The 24,959-nt window shown below is 46.8% G+C and overlaps 1 protein-coding gene and 1 non-coding gene across 5 annotated transcripts in view; one reads left to right on the forward strand and one right to left on the reverse strand.

The window, feature by feature from the left end:
* Positions 1 to 24,959, reverse strand: part of KCNE2 (potassium voltage-gated channel subfamily E regulatory subunit 2) — a 189,015-nt gene that overhangs the window by 21,604 nt on the left and 142,452 nt on the right. The gene's annotated exons all lie outside the window — the stretch shown is intronic.
* LOC117795486 lies at positions 9,818 to 9,923 on the forward strand. The gene has a single exon (XR_004619531.1). It is a non-coding gene; the product is annotated as a U6 spliceosomal RNA (small nuclear RNA).

The following is a 24,959-nucleotide window of genomic DNA, read 5'->3' on the forward strand; positions in this document are numbered from 1 at the left end:
ACTAATCAAGAGAGGTTACCTTTTCTACTGAGTCTGAGACAGGATCTCAGAATCCTTCTCAACCCTGCGCCCCAGAAAGCCATTACAATGAATCGGTATTGGCACGAAAGATGAAAAGTATTTGCCACTTCTATTTTAGTAACTCAGAAGAGGCCAAAGTTAGAATCTCATCAGAAAGGTTTTTTGCAAGGACAGGAGTCAAGGGATGTCCTACTGCGAACTGTAGCTTTGATGCCAGTTACTGACCAAGCAGAGAATCCCTATCACTGCGCTCCAAAGAGCCAGCTCCCACGATGATCCTCGGAAGGGGGACCCTGTATGGGATTTCACTGCGGACCCAGACATGGTGGCCCAGGGCTGGGACGGCCAATGCCAAGGGCACATCCTTTCTGCTCATCACACCCACACTGGAAGCTTGTCCTTCAACTGGAGTTTTTGCCATCAGTCTGCTATAGCAGGGACAGAGCTGTCCGCCATCCTGAAGTCCTATCAGGAGACAGCTGCCCATTCACGATGGCCCCCTGCCATGTGTCACCCCACCGCTCTTTCTCAGCAGGCCCGTGAGCCCTTTTTTGTAGGAACTAATGTGTCGTGCTGGGGAGAGAGGACTCCGGCATCCGGGGCTGGGAAACACTAAAGCAGCAGCATCCCTTGGGTTGGGCCCACATTCTCCATGGAGGAGGCCCTTTGTTCACAATCCCAGTAACATAAGCTACTCCTTCATGGATGATTGTCCTTGTAACCTTGGGCTTCCTTCCAACAGGCTTTGAGACGGTGTCTCCTTCTGGATGCCCCTTCCCATCCGTTTTACCTTTCATCAGAGAACAAAGCCTGAACAGGACCTCCTGCTGCTCAGCCCAGTGACACGGGGAGGGTCTTCCTCTGTTATCACAAGTTGGTGCTGTGTCCCAAGGAGGAGGGAGGACTTAGCAGCCCGTCCCTCTTTCTTACCTCGCTGCTTGGGTTCCCAAGTCACACTCCCTGGGTTTTGGGCAGTCACATTAGTTCTGTAGGCCTGTGTCCTCCCCTGCAAACAGGAATAATGACACTACCTACTAGGATTGCTATGAGGACCAAATGAGAGAGTCTACGCAAAATGCTAGCATGCAGTAAGCACCAGTGGGTACCAGCCCTAACATGGGGTAGCTATTCCAGCTAGCTCTGACACCCTCCTATGAATTTTTAAAAGTTGTAAAATACACATAACACAAATTTTACTATTTTGAAGCGTATAGTTCAGTGGCATTAAGTATCCTTACAATGTGCAACCATCACCATGATCTCGTCCCAGAACTTTCCACAATCCCAAGTGGAAACCCTGCACCCACTAAGCAGTCCCTCTGCTCTTCTCCCTCCCTATCAGCCCCTGACAACCACTAATCTGCTTTCTGTGTCTATGGATTTGCTTATTTGGGACATTTCAAATGAATAGAATCATGCAATATGTGCTCTTTTGTGTCTGGTTTCTTCCACTCAGCATTGTGTTTTCAAGGTTCATCCACGTTGTAACATATATCAGTATTTCATTCCTTTCTATGGCTAAATATTGCTCCAAGGTATGGATAGACCATAATTTGTTGAACTATTGATCTGTTGATGAACAGTTTGGGTTCTTTCAACTTTTATTGTGAAAAATGTGCTATGGTTACTTGTGAGCAAGTATGTGTCTGAACACCTGTTCTCAATTTGGGGGGGTATACACCTAGGAGTGGAACTGTTGGGTCAGATGGACATTCTATGTTTAACTTAGAAATCACAAACACTTTTCCACGGTGGCTCTGCCATTTTACATTCCCATCAGCAACGTAGGAGGGTTCTAACTTTTCCACAGCCTCAACAACACTTGCTGTTTCCCCTTTTTTAAAATATGGCCATCCTAACCCTCTTACACTGTTGGTGGGAATGCAAGCTGGTGCAGCCACTCTGGAAAACAGTATGGAGGTTCCTCAAAAAGTTGGAAAATAGAGCTACTCTACGACCCAGCAATTGCACTACTAGATATTTACCCCAAAGACACAAATGCAGTGATCCAAAGGGGCACCTGCACCCTAATATTTATAGGCAATGTCCACAATAGCCAAACTATGGAAAGAGCCCAGATGTCCATCGACAGATGAATGGATAAAGAAGATGTGGTTTATGTATATATACAATGGAATCTTATTCAGCCATCAAAAAAAGAAATCTTGCCATTTGCAACAATGTGGATGGAACTAGAGGGTATTATCCTAAGCAAAATAAGTCAGAGACAGACAATTACAATATGATCTCACTCATATGTGGAATTTAAGAAACAAAACACAGGATCATAGGGGAAGGGAAGAAAAAATAAAACAAGATGAAATCAGAGAGGGAGACAAACCATAACAGACTCTTAGTCATAGGAAACAAACTGAGGGTTGCTGGAGGGGAGAGAGGTGGAGGGATGGGGTAACTAGGTGATGGACTTTAGGGAGGGCATGTGATGGAATGAGCACTGGGTATTATATAAGACTGATAAATCACTGAACTCTATCTCTGAAACTAATAATACACTATATGTTAATTAATTGAATTTAAATTTTAAAAAAATGTTAAAAATCTGGCCATCCTAGTGGGTTTGAAGTGGTATCTCATTGTGGGTTTGATTTGCATTTCTCTGATGACTAAGGACACTGGGCATCTTTTCATGTGTTTGTTGGCCATTTGTGTATCTTCTTTGGAGAAATGTCTATTCAAGTCCTTTACTCATTTTTTAATTGGGTTGTTTGTCTTCTTGTGGTTTCTCCTATAAAGTTTAGGTCATCTTCTAACCAATGGGGTCAGAAAAAAGAATCAAAAGACATGAAAGTGTGTGTGTGTGTGTGTGTGTGTGTTTGTGTGTACTTCCAAACTCCCTGTATAACCTGGATGTGCAGGGAATAAAGCTAGTTCCTTTATGTTGTCTAAAACTTAGTTGTCTTCCTTCTGGTCTTTACTGCTCTAATCTGCTTTATTACCTAGATCCTAAATTTAAAAGGCCAAAACTATGCTCAGTCTTTCTAGAAAAAAGAAAAGAAAAGAAAAGAAACCCAAATTCGAAGTCTCTGAGATTTCTATTCCCTGGCCCAAGGTGGTCATGGCCTCTGAGAATATGGGGTGGTGGTGGTTTTGTAACCTCAAGGCAAAGGGGACATCTTGGCATTCATGGTGTGGTGACCTCTGCCTTCTCTGGACTCCTAGGCCATACCCCTTGTCTGCTGACTGAGCCTCACACCCTGAAAATGGTGGCCAAAAGCTGTGGCCATGTGGTCAGTCTCCTTGGCTCCATCAGAGGCCACCTGGTCCTGGTGACTTGGCCTACCTTTGAGGTTTGGCTGTGACTTCCCCGGGGCCTTCCTCTCAGAGATCCCACCTTATCCCAGCCAGACCTTTGGCTCCTCCTGAGTCTCACCTTCACCACAGAGAGGTAAACCAAGGACAGCTCAGGAACAATATAGCCTCAGGACTTCCTGCCAAACTACCCCACACCACCATGTTTGTGTGGCTGAGCTGCCCCCCAGGGAGGCTGCAGAACCCTCCTAGAGGATTCCCTCCTGAAGAGGGAACAGGTGGAGTGACAGCATCCTGGTGGCTTTCAGGAGGGAGAATTCAGAATGTGGCCATCAAATAGATCCTTGAAGGACAGAGAGGTGTCTTGGGGTGGGAACTCTGCCCTCTGAGTCTCTATCTTTCCTCAGAGCACCTGACAGTGTTAGACAAAGAGGAGGTGCTCAAGCCACCAACTCCTTCAGTTGACTGTGACAGATGAAAGCCTTGGAAGGTTGAAGGCAACAGCTCAGTGGCTATTTCTTTTTGAACTAGAGGAAACATTCAAATGGCCACCCAAGCCCATCTCCATCATTGGCCATGAATTTACCTAACTTACCGCCCACAAAGTGACAAAGGTACAAGGTCTATATTTATATCCCTTCCCTGCCAGTCTTGCATGTCAGAAAAAGGAATAGTCCACCCCCCCTTGGAAGTTAATTCTCCTACCTGTGCTCATAATTCCCAACCCTCCATCTACTTTAAGATCTAGGCCTTAATTCCAGGAGCTCAAAGAGAGGATGCCCTTCTCTGATCTACAGAGCAGTGGTTGACCAGTTGGTTTCCTGCTGACTCCTAAAAGCAGAAACTGCTGAACCTTCCATTACCTGCTTCTTCTGCCACTGCTTGATAAATGTGCTCATCGTGATCTGCCTGCCAGTGGACTACAAAATCAGGAACATTTAAGGGTCTGTGATGAGAGGGAGAAAGAGTGAGCCTCCAAACCAAGAGGCCCCTGTTGGAGCAGGGCTGACAAAAGGGGCTTGAACAAACAAGTATGGAGAATTCTCAAGAGGACAGAGAGTTTAAGAAAAGAACTTCTAGGAAATAAAATTATTTTTTATTTTAAAAACTTGGGAAATAAACTGAAAGGAGGATGATCACTGCTTATCAGTGAATTAAAGGTCTAGGGGATCAAGTAGAAGAAAAGCTCATAATATGAAAACACAAAAATTTGGAAAACAGGAGGAAACAGTAAGAGATTTAGGGGGCAAAACAGGAGATATGACGTTCAAATAATAGAAGTTCCAGAAGGAGAGAGAGAGTGTGTGAAGAGCAGATGGAGGAGAAATAATATTTAAACAAATAACAGAAGAAAATTTCCATGGTCTGATATGAGATTTAACACTGTGGGTTGAAAGGCCCAAGTCCCAGACAAAGTTATTTTTTTAAAGACATACACCTAAATATAACTTGGTGAAATCTTGGAATTCCAAGGACCAAAAAAAATTGCTTACCAAGATGAGCAGGATGAAGAGATATGAAGGGAGATAGAACTTTTCCTTCTACATCTTTGCATTGTTTCACTAGTAAAATGAGTACTCATTATGTTAAAACTGACAAAGAAAAATATTTTGATGGGTTTCTAATGATTCTCATTTTTCTAAAGACCCTCTTGACCCAATGTCTAAAGACATGCATGACTTTGGACCCAATGTCTAATTGTCCTATTTTTCTGATTCTGCCTCTCACATCTGGGTCCTAGCCAGCTTGAGCTCCTTCAGACCAACACACACTTCTCATGCCTTTATTTTGAGCCTAGAACTGTGCCTGACGTTGATATACAAAGATGAAGATGCATGGTTCCTACACTCAAGGAGCCTAAGTTGGGAGTGAGCTGAATTTGCTTACTGGGGAGGCCTCTGGGCCTTTGCTTTTGGCTGGTTCTCAGGGTAAGTGGTGACATATAAAAGATCATGCCCACTTCTTCCATCAGCCTGCCTAGGACCCCCCCTCAAAGGAAGGCAGCTGGACACTACAGCCCTGTGGTTTCTTTTTTTTTTAATTTTATTATTATATTATGTTAGTCACCATACAGTACATCCCCGGATTCCGATGCAAAGTTCGATGGCTTCATTAGTTGTGTATAACACCCAGTGCACCATGCAATACGTGCCCTCCTTACTACCCATCACCAGTCTATCCCATTCCCCCACCCCCCTCCCCTCTGAAGTCTTCAGTTTGCTTCTCATAGTCCATAGTCTCTCATGTTTCATTCCCCCTTCTGATTACCCCCCCTTTCTTTATCCCTTTCTTCCCCTACCAATCATCCTAGTTCTTATGTTCCATAGATGAGAGAAATCATATGATAATTGTCTTTCTCTGCTTGACTTATTTCACTTAGCATTATCTCCTCCAGTGCCGTCCATGTTGCAGCAAATGTTGAGAATTCGTTCTTTCTGATAGCTGAGTAATATTCCATTGTATATATGGACCACAGCTTCTTAATCCAGTCATCTGTTGAAGGGCATCTCGGCTCCTTCCATGATTTGGCTATTGTGGACAATGCAGCTATGAACATTGGGGTGCATATGGCCCTTCTCTTTACTACGTCTGTATCTTTGGGGTAAACACCCAGTAGTGCAATGGCTGGGTCATAGGGTAGTTCAATTTTTAACTTTTTAAGGGACCTCCACACTGTTTTCCAGAGTGGCTGTACCAACTTGCATTCCCACCAACAATGTAGGAGGGATCCCCTTTCTCCACATCCTCTCCAACAATTGTTGTTTCTTGCCTTGTCTATCTTTGCCATTCTAACTGGCGTAAGGTGGTATCTCAGTGTGGTTTTGATTTGAATTTCCCTGATGGCTAATGATTTTGAACATTTTTTCATGTGTCTGTTAGCCATTTGTATGTCTTCATTGGAAAAGTGTCTGTTCATATCTTCTGCCCATTTTATGATTTGTTTATTTGTTTCTCGTGTATTGAGTTTGAGAAGTTCTTTGTAGATCTTGGATACCAGTCCTTTATCTGTGGTGTCCTTTGCAAATATATTCTCCCATTCCGTGGGCTGTCTCTTAGTTTTTTTGACTGTTTCCTTGGCTGTGCAGAAGCTCTTTATCCTGATAAAGTCCCATAAGTTCATTTTATCTTTTATTTCTCTTGCCTTTGGCGATGTGTCGTGAAAAAGGTTGCTCTGGCCGATGTCATAGAAGTTGTTGCCTATGTTCTCCTCTAGAATTTTGATGGATTCCTGTCTCACATTGAGGTCTTTCACATTTGGAGTTTATTTTTGTGTATGGTGTGAGAGAGTGGTCAAGTTTCATTCTTTTGCATGTAGCAGTCCAATTTTCCCAGCACCAGCCCTGTGGTTTCTATGACAACCTCAGGATGGCATTAGCTGTGACCCAGCTGAGGTTCTTCTGAGACAAGATGGGTGATTTGGACTTCCCCCACCCATCCTAGCTCCTTTCCCTTCTCCCTGCACATACCTTCCACATCATCCTAGTCACAATGTATGTTGGGATTCCCTTATTTCAGGAAGACAGTGTACATTTGAAAGCTGACTCACCCCCTGAGTTTGCTTTCCAAAGGCAATGGAAAACAGTCCCCAAAGGCAGGCCACCTGAAGCAGTGTCACCCACGGGGGACAAGGGACTGGTTGAGGTTAAGAACTAGGGGCGCCTGGGTGGCACAGCGGTTAAGCGTCTGCCTTCGGCTCAGGGCGTGATCCCGGCATTATGGGATCGAGCCCCACATCAGGCTCCTCTGCTAGGAGCCTGCTTCTTCCTCTCCCACTCCCCCTGCTTGTGTTCCCTGTCTCGCTGGCTGTCTCTGTCAAATAAATAAATAAAATCTTTAAAAAAAAAAAAAAAGAACCAAAGAGAATTAAGAGAGGACACTCTCTGAATAGGAGGACTCCTCCTTTCTTCTCTGGTCAAGGGAGTGGGATGGGGATATAGAAAGCTTAAGGGAAGATAGCAGGAGAAGCAGCAGGGAGGACTGTGGATTTGGCGTCTCTAGGAAGAACTGTGGAGGGCCACCACCCAGGAGACTGACCTGCAGGGCCAGGAACTGTCAGGGGCAGCTCAAGAGGGTTCCAAATGATACCCAGTGAGACAGGAACATCGCCATGTTGGACAAAGTAGGATTTCCAATCATCGAATGTGGCTGCAGAGCTAACACATTTGCATACCTGGGGGCACCTGGCTCGATATAGGGGTACAGCTTCCCAGGTGTTCAGTGACTCCAAGTAACACCAACTGCATCTTTGGCATGGTTAGGTAATAAACTCACACTCCCTGTTTGTTTGCCATCGCCCCTCCCTTCCTTGCCACTCCAAAGCCCACCTCTCTGACTCCCCCTCCACCTGTCTGGTCAGAAACTGGCCAAGGCCTGGGGCTTGGGACTCTTCCTCACCCCAAAGCTTTTTCTCAATCCCAGAGGCCAAGAAAGAAGACCATGGTCACCCCTCCTTCCTTCTCCCTGAGATATGCAGCTTAGCTGGAGCAAAGACCCCAGAGGCCCAAATGAGGAAATGTCAAGGCATCCCAGGGCAGGCAGCTCAAGGCCACGTTGCCAGCCTTGGCCAAGGTCCGAGCCAAAGGACATAAAGAAACAGGCTTTCCATGGAGAGTATCTTCAAGGATTTGCACTCCTGCCCAGTTGACAAAAGCCCCAAAGTGTTGGCCCAGGGAGGAAGTGCCAGCTTTATGTTTAGTCTGGCACTGATCTCACAGGCCTGCAAGGCTCAGCAAGCTGCGAGTGTGGGTTTCAAGGCCCCTGAGTACCCATGTTTATCTTCAGGCTCAGATCCAAGAGCTCAGAAATGTGTCCGTTTCAAAATAATAATTACAATAGTCTGTCTTCTGTAAGATGCAGGCCTCGGAATCCATGTCAAAGTACAGGGAGACCAAACAGCCTAAGAGAACATGATTTGGGTGCGCAAAGAATGGAGTTTAGTAAAAGAATGCTCAGAATTCATGAGGGCCTCACTCACCTCAACAAGAAAAGGATGTGAAGACATTATAATTGGAAGAGATAATTAGGGAAAAGATTGGAGCACAGTGTTTTTGCAAAATTGGGTGTTTCAGCTGGTTCTGGTCATCGGACAATGGAAGGACCAGCATTTGGATATTCAATTATCTCCTGAAGCTGAGGACCCGTTGAATATATTTGGTTCCGGAAATGTCCCAATGAAGCAAGAGAAAAATGGAACAAAAGCCTTTGGCAGAGGCCAGGCCATTCTCACAGCTGCAGAAAGGGAAGATGAATCCCAGAACACCCTCCACCCCACCCCAAACTCAGCCCCCCCATGGCCTCAGGGGAGCATGTAAGGCAGGGCCTCACCATAGCTTGGCTGACCACAGCATGAGCCCCCCAGGAAGCCTTCCTCTGTTGGCCCACCCGATCCAGAGGACACACCATCACTCCCTCACTAAGAATGAGAAATACTGAAATAACCTCTCAGACTGTTGGCACCCAGGCACCCAGGCACCCAGGCCCTTACCAATTGGCCTCCCTGACTCCTTAGAGAAAAATGCCAACTTCCCAACCACACACTGACATTCCTGGCAGAAAGAGCCTTATTATTCCACCTGAACCAACGAGAAACAAAGCCAGTCCAGAAATTTGCCTATTGGGATTGCAAAGCTTTGAATGCCATCAGTCATGTGGAAAATGTTGAGCCGAGCCTGGCAGAGTCCTCCAAGGCCTTCATGCAAACAACAAAAGGCCGCTGAGAGCATTCAGGCCCGTGTGGAGGAGGAATCGCTCATCACAAAAGCAGGCCCTGGCCTCCGCCGATGGCCCTAATGAGGGCCAGGTGACCACCGATGAATGCGACCACACTGCGTTCGCGTTTGTCAAATCTGAGATTACTGCAAAGCCTGGAATGAATGAGCCTACAAACAAGAAAATCTATCTGTTCGGGAGCTGGAAAGAATAGGATGTGGAAAAGGCGGGGGGTGTCATCAATTACTTGTGGTTCTCGGAGAGCCAAGAATTATGCTTGGAAGTACAACTTCTGAGCATCTGGAGAAGTCTTTGGTCAGCATCCTAAGTCTTCTGGATAATATCAAAATCATTCAGACCATCCAAGCGAGGCCAGATGGAGACAAGATTGTGTAGTGTGCAAATGTCTTGGGCCTCTCTCTGCCCTCCCCCTGCTTCTTGCCCATCTTCCTTGGGTGGGGGGAGCCCACCCCCTCCACCACCACCACCACCACCACCACCGCCATCAAGAACAGCTCAGGGTCTCAACTTCTGGCCTGCCAAAATCAGATACAACTACACTTGCACTAATCCCAGGATAAGTATTAATGTAATGGGAGTAAATGCCTTCAGATAAAGGGTCATAATTCTTGCTGTGTAAACTGAGGAATTTGCTGAGATCAGAGGAGGCGGGGGTCACAGTGACAAAGCCAATAAGGCTTTGCAGGAGGGAGGAGTGACACTCACCCAGCTCTGCCCTTGACTTCTTGGGGGACCTTGGACACTGGCCTCTCTCTCTTGGTCTTAGTCTCCTCCTTTCTAAAAGGAGGGCATGGCTGCGCTTGCTTCGGCAGCACACACACTAAAATTGGAACGATGCAGAGAAGATTAGCATGCCCCCTGCGCAAGGAGGGACATGATTTAGGGCACTTGAACATTCCTTAGATCGTGACCAGTCCATGGCCAGCCAGCCAGCGGAAGCTTCTTGTGAGCCCCCAAGAAGTAGTGAGACGTGTTTATGGAGATGGGGACACCCGAGAGGAGGTGCTATAGCATTGCTGCAGAACACTCCAGAAAGGAGGGCCATGGGGTCCACTGGGCCCGGGGGACAGAGCACAAGGGGGGGATTATCATGGTGCCCATGGGAGCATTTGGGGGTCCTACTGATGGTGTGATAGGACTTGGGCTGGGGCTGCTCCCGTGTCCCTAGGGGGGCCTCTGGCCCAAGTGTACCTCGATTTTACTTCCCTGCAGGTGTTCCACTCACACTGTGGCTTAGACAAATGGCTCGGCTTTGCCAGGGTAAAGGATGCCCCCCGGAACTGTGCAAGGCCACAGCCCTGCCTTTTCCTCCAAATCACTCCCAAGCAACACTGCACACGTCAGGAGTTCTACTGTCCCCGTAGACCCTGTCACCTTCATCGTGCTTCCCTCTCTTCCATCACAGCCAGAGCTCATCTCCCTCGTCTTCCTCCCTCTCTGAACATCACCCAGGATGGGCACCCGAAACCCTGCTGACTTTACTGGACTTGAAGTCCGGGCCACAAATGACCATTCCCCGTTATTCATAAATGCTGCGGGGTTTTTTGTTTGTTTGTTTGTTTTATTTTTATCTTTTTCTATGAGAGGTATTTGGATGTCTGGGAAAGGGGTTTTTAAATAACTTTTTACAGCTAATGAAGAATTTTAAAATATCCTTTAAAACAAAGGCCTCTTTGAAGCTGGGTGTGCAGAGCTGGGACACAATGGACACCCTGTTTACTTGCTACAAACTGTTTACTTTGCTACAAATTGAATGCAGAGAGAGGGCTTTTTGTGCCTAGGGTTGCATACATGTCAGCCTCGAAAAGAATTCAAGTAACTTTAGCCCCATTCCACACGCTCCACCTCAACTATGTGCTATGGAATGATGTGTTTGGAGCAGCTTGCCATCGATCTGATTTGGCCCTGGAGTGGGGTGGGGGGTGGCCGGGTCTCTTATTACAACTCTGTATTTTAGACCCTAGGGTGAAGAAAATGGACTCAGCAACTCGGTATTTTTGACCTGTAGAGAAGAGTCCAGATTTCACTTGAGATGGAAGGGAGGGCGTACAGGAAGGAGGGAGGGAGAGGCACGCTCTCTCCTCACAGGTTCTTTTGGGGGGATATTCCTCACCCTCTGACCTCCCCACATGCCCTGGCCTCCACGGTCTGACACGAATGAGACTAGATCTTCTCTGCTTCTAGGATGGGAGGGTCCAATAGACTCTACAACCATGCCAATCCCTTCATTTCCGGTACGTCACCTTATTTGCTGCCTGCTTTGGGCAACAGTGTGTCCCCCCCCCACTTCATGCACTGAAGCCCTAACCCCCAGTATCTCAGATTGTATTTGGCAATGGGGCTTTTAGAGAGGCAATGAAGTTAAAATGCTACCCTTTAGGGTGGGCCTAATCCTATTTGACAGTGTCCTCATAAGAAGAAGAAATTTGGACGCACATAGAGACACGTGTCCAAAGGAAAATCCGTGCTCAGGGACACAGTGAAAGGATGGCCACCTACAACACAAGGAGAGAGGTCTCAGAAGAAACCAACCCTGCCGGCACCTTGATCTTGGACGTCTAGCCTCCAGAACAGTGTGAAATACATTTCTGATGTTTAAGCCACCTGGTCTGTCGTAGTTTGTATGGAACCCTAGCAATTTAATACACTGTCAAAAGGACAAAGCCCCTGGAGCTGTCTCCAAGCTTTTGTTCCTCATCTATAAATAGAACTATCTGTCTTGCCGGACTCTGGTAAGGGTTAGGTTTGCAGATGACAAGGCACCTGGAAACGCTGGCTGCATAATTGTGAACGTTAGCGTTGTTATTATTTTGAGAGATCATCAGTGTCTATATGTTACTTATGGACCCTACAATGTCCTTTCTAGAATCTCTCTCTAGTGATTTGATGATTTACTACAAAAGAATTTAGTGCTGTTGGCAACCCTGGCGATGTCATCCTCCTTGTGCATTTCCAGGGGGCCCAATCACGGTGTTTGTCGCCCCTACACCAATCCCCTCTTCAGGACTTTACCTCCTCACCAATTTCACAGAAAGTCAGGATTTCACAACAACCATCGACAAGACAAAGATTTGTTGAAGGTCTATATAAATTATATCCACAAAGCTATTCACCTTCCTGTCAAACTCTAAGAAATTAGTCAGGTGTGATTTTGCCCTGATATAATCTGTTTTCTTTCCCAAAGAAATACTTTTTTTTAAAGTGCTGGTGATTCTGTCTTCCCTCCTACCTATGCTTTGTGACAAGCTGGGGATGCAAGGTTTGAGCACTGAGGCTCTTGTGATGTCCTAGGGGCTTCCGGGGACACTGTGACCACATGTAATGACGGGTTACATCCTTCACCAACAGTCTTGGCTGTTGATCTACATTTAGCTTGCTTGTCTTCGGAATCACTGGACTTTGACCACCTCTGAATTTAAACCTCCAATTCGATACATTCGAATCTCCCCTAGAGTTCTCCCACCCAACACTGGCGTGGATCCTGGCCACATACCGCTGCTTTCCCTTAATATCTCTAAATGAAAAGACCCTCTTAGTCCTCAGTGTCTGATGGCCACAGAGTCTCTGCCGGCTTTGGGACTAATCTTTCTATAAACACTTGGCCCTGCAGAGTTAGCTCACCTCCGGAGCTATTTCAGCTTCCCCTCTCTGTCTAAGGGAGATGGGAGCAACAAAATAGTTGGTCAATGCTATATTTAATTAATGTTTTTCAACGGTCACAAGATGTTCTCACTCCTGGGTGATAACCTCACCCTCAGGAGTGTAGAGAAGGCCATGGTCATGAAAAGAGAGCTGTCTTCTTTACAGCAGCCATAGCTCTCTGTCTTCAAAAACTGCTTCCCTCCAGATCGGATGTCTCTTCCTCCCACTTGGCCCCAGGAAAGCAGTGTGCGCCTCTCTGCCCGGGGCCAGTTCTCTACCTAAACTCCTGTCTAGTGTCTGTCCCCACCTCGGAGGGCCTTCCTGACACATCTTGCTTGGTCTCTCCCTCCCCACGCACCAGCTCCCTTCTGACATTACAAAACCATCTTCTCCTGAGCCCCCTGTCTGCCCCAGTGGGCCATTTCTCACAGCCAACATTGTTTTTTTAAAACGTAATTTTTCCATTTGTATTGAGACGTAACTGACATGTCACCTTGTGTAAGTTTCAGGTGTACAGCATGATCAATCGATACAGTTACGTATCGCATTACCATACCACCAGAGCGTTAGCTAGCGTCTCTCTCGTGTCATACAATTATCATTTCTCTTTGTGGTGAGAACAGTTAAGATCTCGTCTCTCAGCCCCTTTGAACTTTACTCTACAGTATTGCTAACTATAATCTCTGTGCTCGGCATTAGATTTCCGGGACTTTTTTATCTACCAGTTGCAAGTTTATACCCTGAAATACTATTTCCCAGTTCCCTCACCCCCGCACCCCCAGCCCCTGGTAAGCACCATTCTACTCTCTGCTTTAACAAGTTCTGAGGTTTTTTGATTCCGTATATAAGTAAGATCATACAGTTTATGTCTTTCTCTGTCGAATTTTGCTTCACAGAACGCCCTCAAGATCCAGCCATATCTCAAATGGCAAGATATCCTCCATTCTCCTGGCTGGATAGTGTCCCACTGTATATGTCTGCCACGTCTTCATGGCCAAGATCCCTAATCACAGGGTCGTGACCCACCACCATACCCCATAGCCACGTGTTTGTTCTGAATGTCTGAAGCCTGATTGCCATCCTACCACTCACCAAACGAAATCTCAGTCCTGATGCCAAAGGCTGAGCCCCGTGGGGCAAACCTCCGCCCCGGAGGATGAGACACCAGACCAGGCTGAGATGTTCAGCCTCGTGGGAAATCACAGAATCACACGCAGTGACTTTCCAGGCCATCCGCATGGCACCTCTCCCTCTCTGTGACCCACAGCTTCTGCCACCCAGTGTCAGCCCACCCCAATGTGCCAGCCTGCCCCACTCAACTCCCACCTGCTCCCTCCTCCCCCCCCACCCCTTTCCACACCCATCAGAGACCCCATTGCCCACGCTACACTGAGCGCCAATGAATACTTAACTCCAGCCAAGCCATTGTGTATTATTCTGTCCTCAGAGCAAACCTACAGATTAGGTACTATTGCCACCCTCATTGCCATTTCACAGGTGAGAAAACTGAGTCCCAGAGAGAGCAAACTGTATTCACCCAGGCGTCACTCTTTTAAAAAGTAGGAGAGCTAGAACTCAGTCACAAGGAGTCTGGCTCCACGGAGCCTGTCTTGCCTCACGTCTGAGTCTGTTTCCCTCTTCCCATCAGTGTCCGCTCCACTGCATGGCCCTGGGGAAAAGAAGACCCCCAGCCCAAGGCAACCCTGGACCAGCGGGGCTGTCCTCCTGCAGGGAGCTCTGAGAAGTCTGGAGAAGACCTTGACATTGGTGGCTGAGGCCCCTGACTCCTTACTCTCCCTCCTGGATTCTGCTCCATCCCTACATCTGCCCTGCCCCCAACTCCAAACCAGCTCCACTGCACCTGCTTTTCCTGTTGAGTAGCGTCCATTGGAGAGGAACCCAGTTTTGTCCCCAAAATGCAGAAAAGAGGAGCAGTTATGCCATAGATTTCAAGTGGACTGCCCAGTTTCTATTCTGGCCCCTGGGACAGGTTACTGAACCTGTCTGTCCCTGGGACTCCATGTCTGTACAAGGGGGATGATAATAGCACGTCCGTCTCGAGGAGACCGTGAAGATGAAGCAGCATGGTATGAGCGCCGAATAAGCCTCTGCTCTCACTGTTTGCGCTGTGGTCCTAAGGAAATAGCCCTTCTCTTAGAGGCAATATTTTGGTGGGAGGCTCTTAAAGGGAGAAAACACTCAAAGAGCTGAAGAAATACACCTCTCACTGTAGAATTCCAGGCACCCTGCAGGGCCAAGGGTCCTTCCTTGCACCCTCCAAATCATATCACCCACATGCCCTGATTATGCTCGCAGTGCAAGTACTAACCACCAAGCCGGTTTGCGCAAAGTGGCCAATCGCCTCTCATCAACACTGACTCAAAGTCTGCATTAGTTTGATGTGTGCAGGGGAGGTGTCCATGCTGCTTGAAAGAGCTCCGTGGAAGACTCACCTCTGCAGTGGTGACCATTACCCCAGAAAGGCAATGAGGGAGGGGCAGGGCCCAGCCCCCGGCTAGCTTGCTGGGCCTTGCATGAATTCTCTCCACAGAGTAGGGAGCAGGGCAGAGGGGCTGTGCAGAGGGAGAGTGAACAGGCTTGGAGCTCCCCCTCTTTTTTTTCTGCTGTGCACAGTTGGACCTGTTACTGGTCCCGATCACAACGCCTTGTTTATTGATTCTGCAGGCTCAGGACCAGAGCATGATGAATATCACTTTTCCAGTGGGGCTAAAGTCACAGGGCCAAAAGACTGAGGCAGTCATCCAGAAAACAAAATTGTTTTTGTCTGAATGTGCCGTTGGAGATACTCTGAAAAACAGGCTTTTCAGGTGATTATGGACCTTAAGCAAAGCCAGGCTCTTGCTTGAATTATCCGCATAATTGCCCTGGTTCTCCAGTGTGCCCATGCAGATGCGGCCTCGCAAATCTCCAGCTCATCTAAGGGAGAATCTGAAGTCAGGCAACGATCGTAATAATGCCGATTTAATAAAGGAAGAACGAGGCTCTGCAGAGCACCCAGCCGTAGCGACAGCCTGGTGCTTAAGGACTTGTGTTTAAGGATTCCTTTGGCAGAGGTTTGAGAATGTTTTTATCGCTGGTTGTCCACAATAATCCTGGAAGGAGTAGTTCCCGCCTTGAGGATCATTTTGCTCCCTGAACAAGCTTGTCATCTGGGATGTCTTTCCCTGCAGGGAGATCCCCTGTTCCCCTACTTCTGGGGTGTCCACGGCAGGCAGTTCCTGAGGTCAGCTGTCTGCACTGTGTTGACCAAACTGGCTGCCATCTTGCAAAGTCAGTGTACTTCCTCTGACACGCCTTTCCAGTCCCTGCCTTTGGCTAGCTGGGCAGAGTTACCTGTCCCTGGGGCATCCAGACTATCCAAGCACATGACCACTCCCGCCGGGGCCACAGCCAGGACCCCAGCAGGAAGCAAGCGGCCTGGCGAGATAGGATCATTCAAGGAGGGGATAGTTACAAAGGTGTGGGCTGGCTGAGGGGCACCCCAAGGGGTGGGGCAGGAATGCAGCGTTGGCTCTCTCTTGGCTCCTCCATCCACCTGACCAAATGAGGGAAAGAGCGGTCTCTAGAACATGGAACATGAGGGCCATGTGGAGCAGGCCAGCTTGAGAAAAGCTATGAGGGACATAGCCTGCCAAGACCATCTTATAGCGAGGGGCCAGAGAAGTCAGACCAGGTGCCACCCCACTGCCACCTCTGATCTTAGGTTGAGCACCCTGCTAGCTGAACCCAACCAGAAGGCAGAGTATCTTCCATCCCATCTATGAGCCCATATAGGTCGGGCCCTCAGGGCAGAGAGCAGGGGTGGAGGAGGGTGGGGGGTGAATGCAGCAAGGTGAAGAGAGGGATTTTGCAAACACAGAAATCAAAATTCCATCATAAAAAGGAACCCAGCTTGGAAGTTCAGAATTGAATTTCCGTGGGTGTTATAACCACACCCTACATCCCAGCAAAAGTCAGTTGGTATAAAACCTAGAACCTGCTGGCTTGACTAGGCTGGGAGGATACTTTGACTCTGGTTCAGAGAAATCGCTATCTTGAATAGTCACTGAAATGTCAGGAATGGATCAAAATAAAAATAAGTAGAAAAATAATAAAGAAACAAAGAGCCCCATGACATACATAGTATTTTTATCCTTATTTTAAGTGTAATTTTAACCATGTCATTATCATTGTGATAATATACAAATTTTTTGAAGTATGCAAAAGAAGTCAATATAGTCAAATTGTGATTTTTAGTTGGATGATTAAGCAAATTTGATTAAAGAAGTTTGTAGTCAATGTTTAAATATCAGGGAATTTTTTCATTTGGAAATTCCTACGTTTTATGTTATTGGTTGGGTAAGCAGTGTTTGGATTTATAGGAGAACAATATGTAATAGGCTTATGAGATTAATAAATTATGCATTAGATGAAGCACACATAGTATTGAATGCTTCTCTTTATGTTCAAAGCCATTGGACGTTTGCAAGGCCATTCTCATGTGACAATGGACTTCGTCACATGAGATCCAACCTGAGTCCCTTCATGTCTGTGACACATTCATTGATTCTTCCAGGGATTTCTCATCTCCTAATTCTTTAGCTGCTATACCCTCTTTTTGGTCTCTGATGTGTAACCTAGTTCTTGCCCTGTTATTATTTGGGGGTATGACTTGACTCCCCAACTAGACTGTAACCTCTGGGAGACAAGCACTTCTACAGAAGCGGTCTTCATTTCTTTTCCTTTTTCCATTTCTCCAAGCCCGGTGCTAGACACATATTAGGTACTCACTACACGTGTGCTATTTGGTTGTTTGTTTTCAGACATGTGTGGAATGATGCTATCACGCTACAGATAGCCCAATAAACAAAGAAGGAGTCAAAGTTGTTGTCAAAGAAGGAGTTAATACCGAGGACCCAAATATGGCCGGCTTGAGTATTAAGTAATGAGAATGTTTTACTGGTACTTCCATAACTTCCATAAACATACTTTCTCAATTCTATGGTGATCTGTGTATCCTTTCCCCACTTCACCATCACCATCATGCACAAACACCCACTAAGCACCATGGATTTTTTAGGTTCTGGGGTTCTCTAAAGCTGTAAGGCACAACTTCTTATTTTGAGGAGGCTCAAACCTTGTTAACCGAATTCATCTGTTAAAAAAATGTCTGATGAACGTCTACTGTGTGTCTGGCACTGTGCTAGGTCCTGGGAATATAGCAGTGGAAGAGGCAGAGTCCTTGCCCCCTTAGAAGGTCATGATCTAGTCAGTATCTAACAAAACAATACCAAGCAGCCCGTGTTCAGTGAGATGTGGGTGACAATAAGTGCTCTAGGACTTGAGAAGGAAACCGTCGCGGAGTGACAAAGTAGTTGCGAAAGTTCCACGAAAGAGGTGGCAAGGTGGCAGTGTAGACCTTCGCGGATCAAGTAGAGGTGGAGGAGGGAGATGTCCTCTTACTCTGCGGGGACAAATAAGGAAATAAGAGCGGTAGAAGGAGATTTCTGTTTTGGCCATGCTACATGGGAGGCACCATCACCTCAGGGGAACTGCTGAGTGAAACTCCGCGGAAGTGATAGGAGCTGATTGAGCGCCATCTTGGAAAGGATGTCAGGGCATCAAGTCCCTGTCAAGGGTCGGGAGTAGATCCACGGGGAGCACACGGGCAGCGTGATGTGTTGGAAGTAGTGTTTCTAGTATCAGACGTTCCTTTCTGCTCACCAGCTCCTTCTCTTCTGTAAATTGAAGCATCCCCAAGTGCGGATGTCAAAATCTGGCCCAGCCAAGGTGGAGGTGGGGTGTGGAGTGGGATGGGAATGGCAGAAATGCCCAAGAGGCGTGGGGAATGCACGAGCAAGGCACTGCTCTGCTTTAGGAAGAATTACTTCTCATGAGCATTCTTGACAGGGGGCAAGCCAAGGGGGGGGCAGGTGGGTGCCTCCACGCCAAGCATGAGCACTAGAAGCAAAAGCTGGGTGGCATGTCACCAGGCAAATGGCCCAGTCACATGTTACAGACTCCCTGCACCCGCATCCCTGCTGAGAGGAGCTGGAGCTTTCGCATGTGTCCCAGAGTGGCACAGAAGTAGGAGAGAGAGCGAGCCAACTCTGACCAGGCGGGCCCAGGAGGACACTGTGGTGACATCCATTGCAGGGGACGGGGACCTGACAGGAATGACAGAAGCCCCGGGGTGCGCCAGTGTGTGAGTGCCAGAGGGTGATGAGTGGTAACGGGATGCCAGACCTCCCCCCTCCTCCACCCGCCCCTCCCCCAGCATAAGAATCCCAGGGGAAGGGGAGAACAGGGCCATGGAAGGATCTGAGATGACCCTGAGTTCACCGACATTTCAGTTTCCACCACCCGGCAAGACGAGAGCTTGAGATAGAATGCAAAAGCGGTTATTTAGAAAATTAAAATAATGAACATCTCTGAGTTTGTGACCTGAGATCTGTGCCACATATTTAAGACCAAAAGGAAAAGTAGAGACACTGAAATAGACACAAGAAAGTAGGACAAAAACGGAAAGAGCGAGGCGATGTCACAGAAGTCAGGGGAGGGAAGAGCCGCCAGCCGTGGGCGGCAGCGTGGGGCACCGCAGAGCGAGTACCCGAAGAACCAGGGAGGAGCCCCGAGGTCCCTTCGTCAGCTGTGAGCACTGAGGCGGTGACCTTCCAGGGCACAGCGGACGCTTCTCTCGACTTGCTCACCTGTCTCTGTGTGCAGCAAGTCACGCTTCTCGACCTTGAGAGGCTGTGGCCGGCGCATGCGCATGGGCTCTCCTTTAGGGAGGGCTACCTGATCTGAGCCTGATACAAGTCTCCTCGTGTGCAGCTTTGACCAGACTCAGCAGACATATTGAAAAGCTTCCATGAAGGGGACTGGGTCTGCTCTTAAGGTCATAGAGAACTTCTAGTCAGCATGACTTCTCTTAACCAGGATAAGCAGCTGCCTTAAATATAACGCTCCAGCACCGGAGGAGGCAAGGGGAGTCAGGTGCGCTTGGGACAATTGCAAACTCACTGACCCCACACTGTGACCAGGATTGATCACTGTGCTGCAGGCCAGTGACTACACTCAAGTCCAGTGTCAATGAGACACCAGCTGTTTATCTAACTTTGGGCAAATCACTTACTTCTCTGGGTCTCACCTCTCTCCTCTATAAAAGAGCCATTCTGTATTGTCTGAGATTTCCTCTGTTCTCCCCACAATTTTCAGTGTCTGGTCCTTGTCTATTGCTAAGCACAAAGTACTACAACTGTCGATTGGCCAAACCATACGGACATGTTTTCCAGTTAGTGTGGATTTGGTGAAGTGAACACTACTATACCCCAATGGTGAGAATACGAATCTAGAGGACAATCTGACTGTAATATCAAAAGCCTCGAAAAAACAATTGTACCCGTGACTCAGCGATCCCATTTCTAGACATTTATCCAGCAAATAATCATGGACTTGTGAAAAGATATGCAAGGCAAGGATGGATGCTCACAGCTAGGAAAAAATTGGAAACAAATGTTAAACAATACGAGATGATTATGAAGATTATGATACATTCACCCAATAGAGTACCAAGTATAAAATTATCCATAAAATTGTACCATAGGTGAATATTTAGTAACAGGAGGAAGTGTGTATAATATGATGCAGGATGGGGGGGTACCATAAGATCTCATCTTTGGAACATTATCTGTTCCATTTATAAGATAAAAGATAAAGAAGGGTGTATTCTCTAAGTGTGAGGGTAGAGGTTGGTTTTGATTTTCTTCTTTGTGCTCCTCTGTGTTTTCTGCAATGAATGTGATCTATGTTCGTAATCAGGTTTTTAAATACATCTTTCATAGAGGGCATTTTTTACCCAGCCCCTCTTCATGTTCTGATGCCAATTATTCTCTCAGAAATATGTCAGTAAATCCTTCATCAACAAAGCGTCTTCGTCTCTGCTGGCTCTGAATCTTTTGGAGTGTGGTTTCTCTGGATGTTGGGGAAATTCAGGTGGGTTTTGGTCAGATGGTTGGGATATCTTTGTAGAGAAAGGTGAGAGGAGCTGGAGGTGGTCCCATTTGATTGAAGGACAGAGTTGAAAGAGTTCAGCGGTAGCGCCCTGTCTTCTCTGCACCAGTCATGCAAATAGCCCACTGCCAAGCTCAGCATAAGAGCCTTCAGCTCTACAAACAGGGACCAGAGTGGGTGTCTGTCCATCAGGATTATGTAGCCAGTGATATTTTCGTAAACAAATTTAAAAAGCATTATTTCTACATGCCAACCGCGGAAGCAGTTGCCCTCTCTGGCAGACTGCCAGCTTTCCCAGCTCCAGAAATCCTGAAGCGTCTCTCCCACTGCCTTCTCTAGGTTGCGGGCAAATCACCAAGGCCAGTCGAGATGCAGGGGCAGAGGAATTAGACCCTATCTCTTGGTGGCAGAGCGACAAGGCCACATGCCAGAAGAGAATGCAGGAGGTGACGTCTGCCTCATCTGTCTGGGGCAAGGCCTTCTGGAAAGGAACCACTGATGCCTGTGGATATGGGGCTCTGTTGGTCTGGCATAGCCAGGCCTTCTAATTTTTCAGGAGTAGCCTGCAAAAATCTCTATTTTTATCTGAAATCTTTTATTTTTATATTTTCCCCTTTTCTCCTCGTGAGAGCACTTGCCCCTTCTTGAAGTGGTAGCCCTCTCTTTACCCAGATAAAAACAAATTTTCAATCTTTGGGGGAAAAGGGTCAGAAGGAGAACGCTACTTAGAAAGGAGACGGTGCTGAAGATAAGAGGAAGATCAAGATGAGGACCCTGGGCAGGAAACAAGGGAGGACCCGGCTTCTGGAGGAGAGAGTGACGAGGCAGGTTGAGGCCATCCTTGATGAGAAGAGAGGCCATGTCTTCTTTTCTGGAAGGAAGGAATGAGGAAAAGAGGAGGAGTGTCCCAAGTGTCACAACACTTTGTGGAGTGCAGATGAAGTCCCATGCACTGCTTGGGCACTCTTCCAGGACTGGGGGCATCACTGGGGTCTTACCTTCTAGCAGGTGGCCCTGTCTTCTCTGTGGGGCCCAGGCATGTGCTGAGAATGTGGCATGAGGAGCTGAGGCCATTGAGGGCCCAGGGGAGCCCCAGGGGTAGCTCTCTGCTATTTCTCATCAGCCCTATAGGGATTCTTTTTTTTTTTTTTTTAAGTTTTTTTATTTATTTGACAGAGAGAGACAGCCAGCGAGAGAGGGAACACAAGCAGGGGGAGTGGGAGAGGAAAGAAGCAGGCTCCCAGCAGAGAAGCCTGATGTGGGGCTCGATCCCAGAACGCCGGGATCACGCCCTGAGCCGAAGGCAGACGCTTAACGACTGAGCCACCCAGGCGCCCCCCATAGGGATTCTTGAGCATGACCTTGCGATGAGGCACCCATGAACAGGGACCATTCTGAGGCTTGGGAGCAGGGACCCACAGGAACACTTAACATGATTCTGGGTTGAAGATTAGGGCCGAAGAAGGCCAATGGCGTGAGGTATGAGTGGCTTGGATTATTTTTATTTTATTTTTATTTTTATGTGTATTTATGTTTTTTTGTTTTGGGGGTGTTTTGTTTCGTTTTGTTTTTGTTTTTGAGTGGTTTTTAAACAATGGCCCCAGGAGAAAGTCAGTGGAGCCCAGGGTGAGGACATGCTCGGGACACAGGCTCCTCTCAGGGGGATGAGGAAACAGCTACCACTGAGACCAGGAGCCACGCCCACCTGCCAGTCCTGCCGTGGGCCAGCATGGTGCCTGCACCCTTGCCCGGCTGGGTGATGGGGCTCCCTGGTCAAGAGACCACGTGGGCCTGTCCCTTGGGGAAAAAGGTCAGCGCCACAAGCCATCAAATCCCACTTTAAGAAAGTGGCACCAAATTGGTGATGTTAACCAGCTCTTCATTTAAAAAGAGAAATAAAATATGTGGCTTTTGTATTTATTCCAGTTGTCAAGGGCCTGAAGGAAAATTAACAGCCGCAGTTTAACGGAGCAGAATGCGTGATTTGATGTTCTGTCGCCATATAACAAGCAAGGGTTTTATGGAAACTCTTGTTTTTTTAAGAGCCTGCTGTGAGAACCAGGCTGTGATGCGACATGCCAAGATTCACAGGGAAGAATGTTAGGATGCATCAGTAAGTGAACAAAAAGGGGTAAACATATACTAAAAAGCAGGAGACCAATTTTTCAGAGCCTACAAATATGAGATAATCCAATCAGCTCGCAATTGGATACCTTATGTAAGAGTATTCAGGAAGTTGCTTCGTTTCTGTGAAATGAGGCATACCTTCCCAAATTTCATTTTCAAACTTAAATTTGAACCTGGAATAAAATTTAATTCCTCACTCACCATGCTATGCATCTGTTGGAAGAAAATTTGAAACAAATTTTCTATTGTACAGCAAAATCAATGCCAATTCGTCCTGGTGTTTCTAATCAACATGCCTTATTTTCTCCTCTGTTCCCATAACTTATAATTATTTGGGGTACACTCCAAACAAACCCTTCTGTTCTTCTCCTTAGTGTCTCCTTCTGGCTTGCAATTTATATATGTGGAAGTCACTTGAGAATGGAGATCACTGATATATTACTAAGCAATTCTGGGGGGTCTTCAAGACCCCTTGCCATTTTAAAATACGGAGTTTGACCTCTTGGTATTTCATAGTTCAGGCAGAATATCGTAATGATTAAATTTTTAATGAGAAGATAAACATGGAGCTGTACAGTTTCTCAACTTGGACTTTGAGAAAACAGATCATTGATTTGGTGCCACTTCTGTTCCCTGCTAAAATAATTTCCACAAATGCTGGAGGACTAAAATATTTGGTTCTTGCTCAGAAATCTCATCCAATAATTTAACATTGGCACATTCCCACCTGGGCCTTCAGCATGAGGCTGCCTCTTACCCAGCCCTGACATTCTCCCATTCTTAATCCCTTTGGGGTTGTTTAAAATATATAGGCATATTTTCAGCTTGAAAATATTGAAAACATTTCCAATTAGTTTTTATAATTATTGAGGTTTGAGTTTTAGAGAGCAAACTTCTCAAGTGGGCATCAGACCAGGGATGTTCTTGAGAAATCAGCCAGACCTCATGCACCTGAAATGCTGGGGGGCAGAGCTGGGGCTGATGCCAAAGTTTCTGTCCACAGCCATCCCAACCCAGAAACTTCCTGTTTGCCTTCATTTCTTCCTTAATCAGAACGATGTAAGTTCAAGGGGGGGGGGGTAGCAGCCCAAGAACTAAGGAGCCAGGCATTCTCCACTGCCTAATTTAGGCAATTATGTGGTTAAATCAAAAGACAACAGAAAGACCCAGAAAAACACTCACAGGAAGTTAATCCACTGCATATTAGTGACTGGGTTGGAATCTCTTTTTCTCTGGCTGTAGTGGACCCAGGTGATGTGAATTGGTAATATACTTCCCCATTACAATTGTTCCCAGCGCTGAGTGGAGAAATGTGATTTTGTGGTCTCTCAAGCCATTCAACACCACTGCCTTTTGGCAAACAGAAAAAATGCTTTCCTGCAGCACTCATTTCTATATCCCACTGGACTGAGTTTGCACAACTAAGGGGAAAAGCCCCACAAACTCGTGAGATGCTCACGGTGGTTAGGTTTTCATTCGTCTTCAATCTTTCTCCACTGTATCTCCAAAAATGTCAAAGAGTATTGTGAAATCCTCCAAACAAAACTGATTTTAATTCACTCTAGTCAAAAACAAATAAACATACAACAATATGGGGGGTGTGGGGGACAGTAAGGGAAAGGTTGTGAAATAATTATTTTCCATTGTAGGTGGTCACAGCACCCCCAAAGTTAGGGACGCTGCCTGGGAACCACCATCTGAAGATTTATTTATCTGCTTGGACCATGTCAGGAGTAGAAAACAGACTTACAGCTGAAAGGAGGGGCAGATGGAATCTGGTAAGGAGAAAAGGAAGACTGTGTGGAGGAAGCTATATTGGAAATGGCTCTGGGGTAAGATGGCAACAGGTGGAGATGGGGAGTAGGGTTTTAAGAAGATACCATTCTCCAAAAAGGGAACTATGAGGGTGGGGAGCTATTAAAGGATGCTTACACCCTCTCTCTTAATTCAGGCCACCCAAACACCTTTGAGAAGGATCGAGCTTTGTCAGTCATCGCACAACAGTAGAAAAATTAAGCCATCCCTTCCCCATTCCGTCCTCCTTTATTTTCATCTGCAATGCATTCAAAAACAAATCAAAGTGATTTGTAAAGAGAAGTTTTAAAAAGAAGTGGTTTAATGCATAAAATATAACTTCAGAGAGATCTAATGTGAAC

The sequence above is a fragment of the Ailuropoda melanoleuca genome, chromosome 1 (genome assembly GCF_002007445.2).
Source record: "Ailuropoda melanoleuca isolate Jingjing chromosome 1, ASM200744v2, whole genome shotgun sequence".
NCBI lineage: Eukaryota > Metazoa > Chordata > Mammalia > Carnivora > Ursidae > Ailuropoda > Ailuropoda melanoleuca.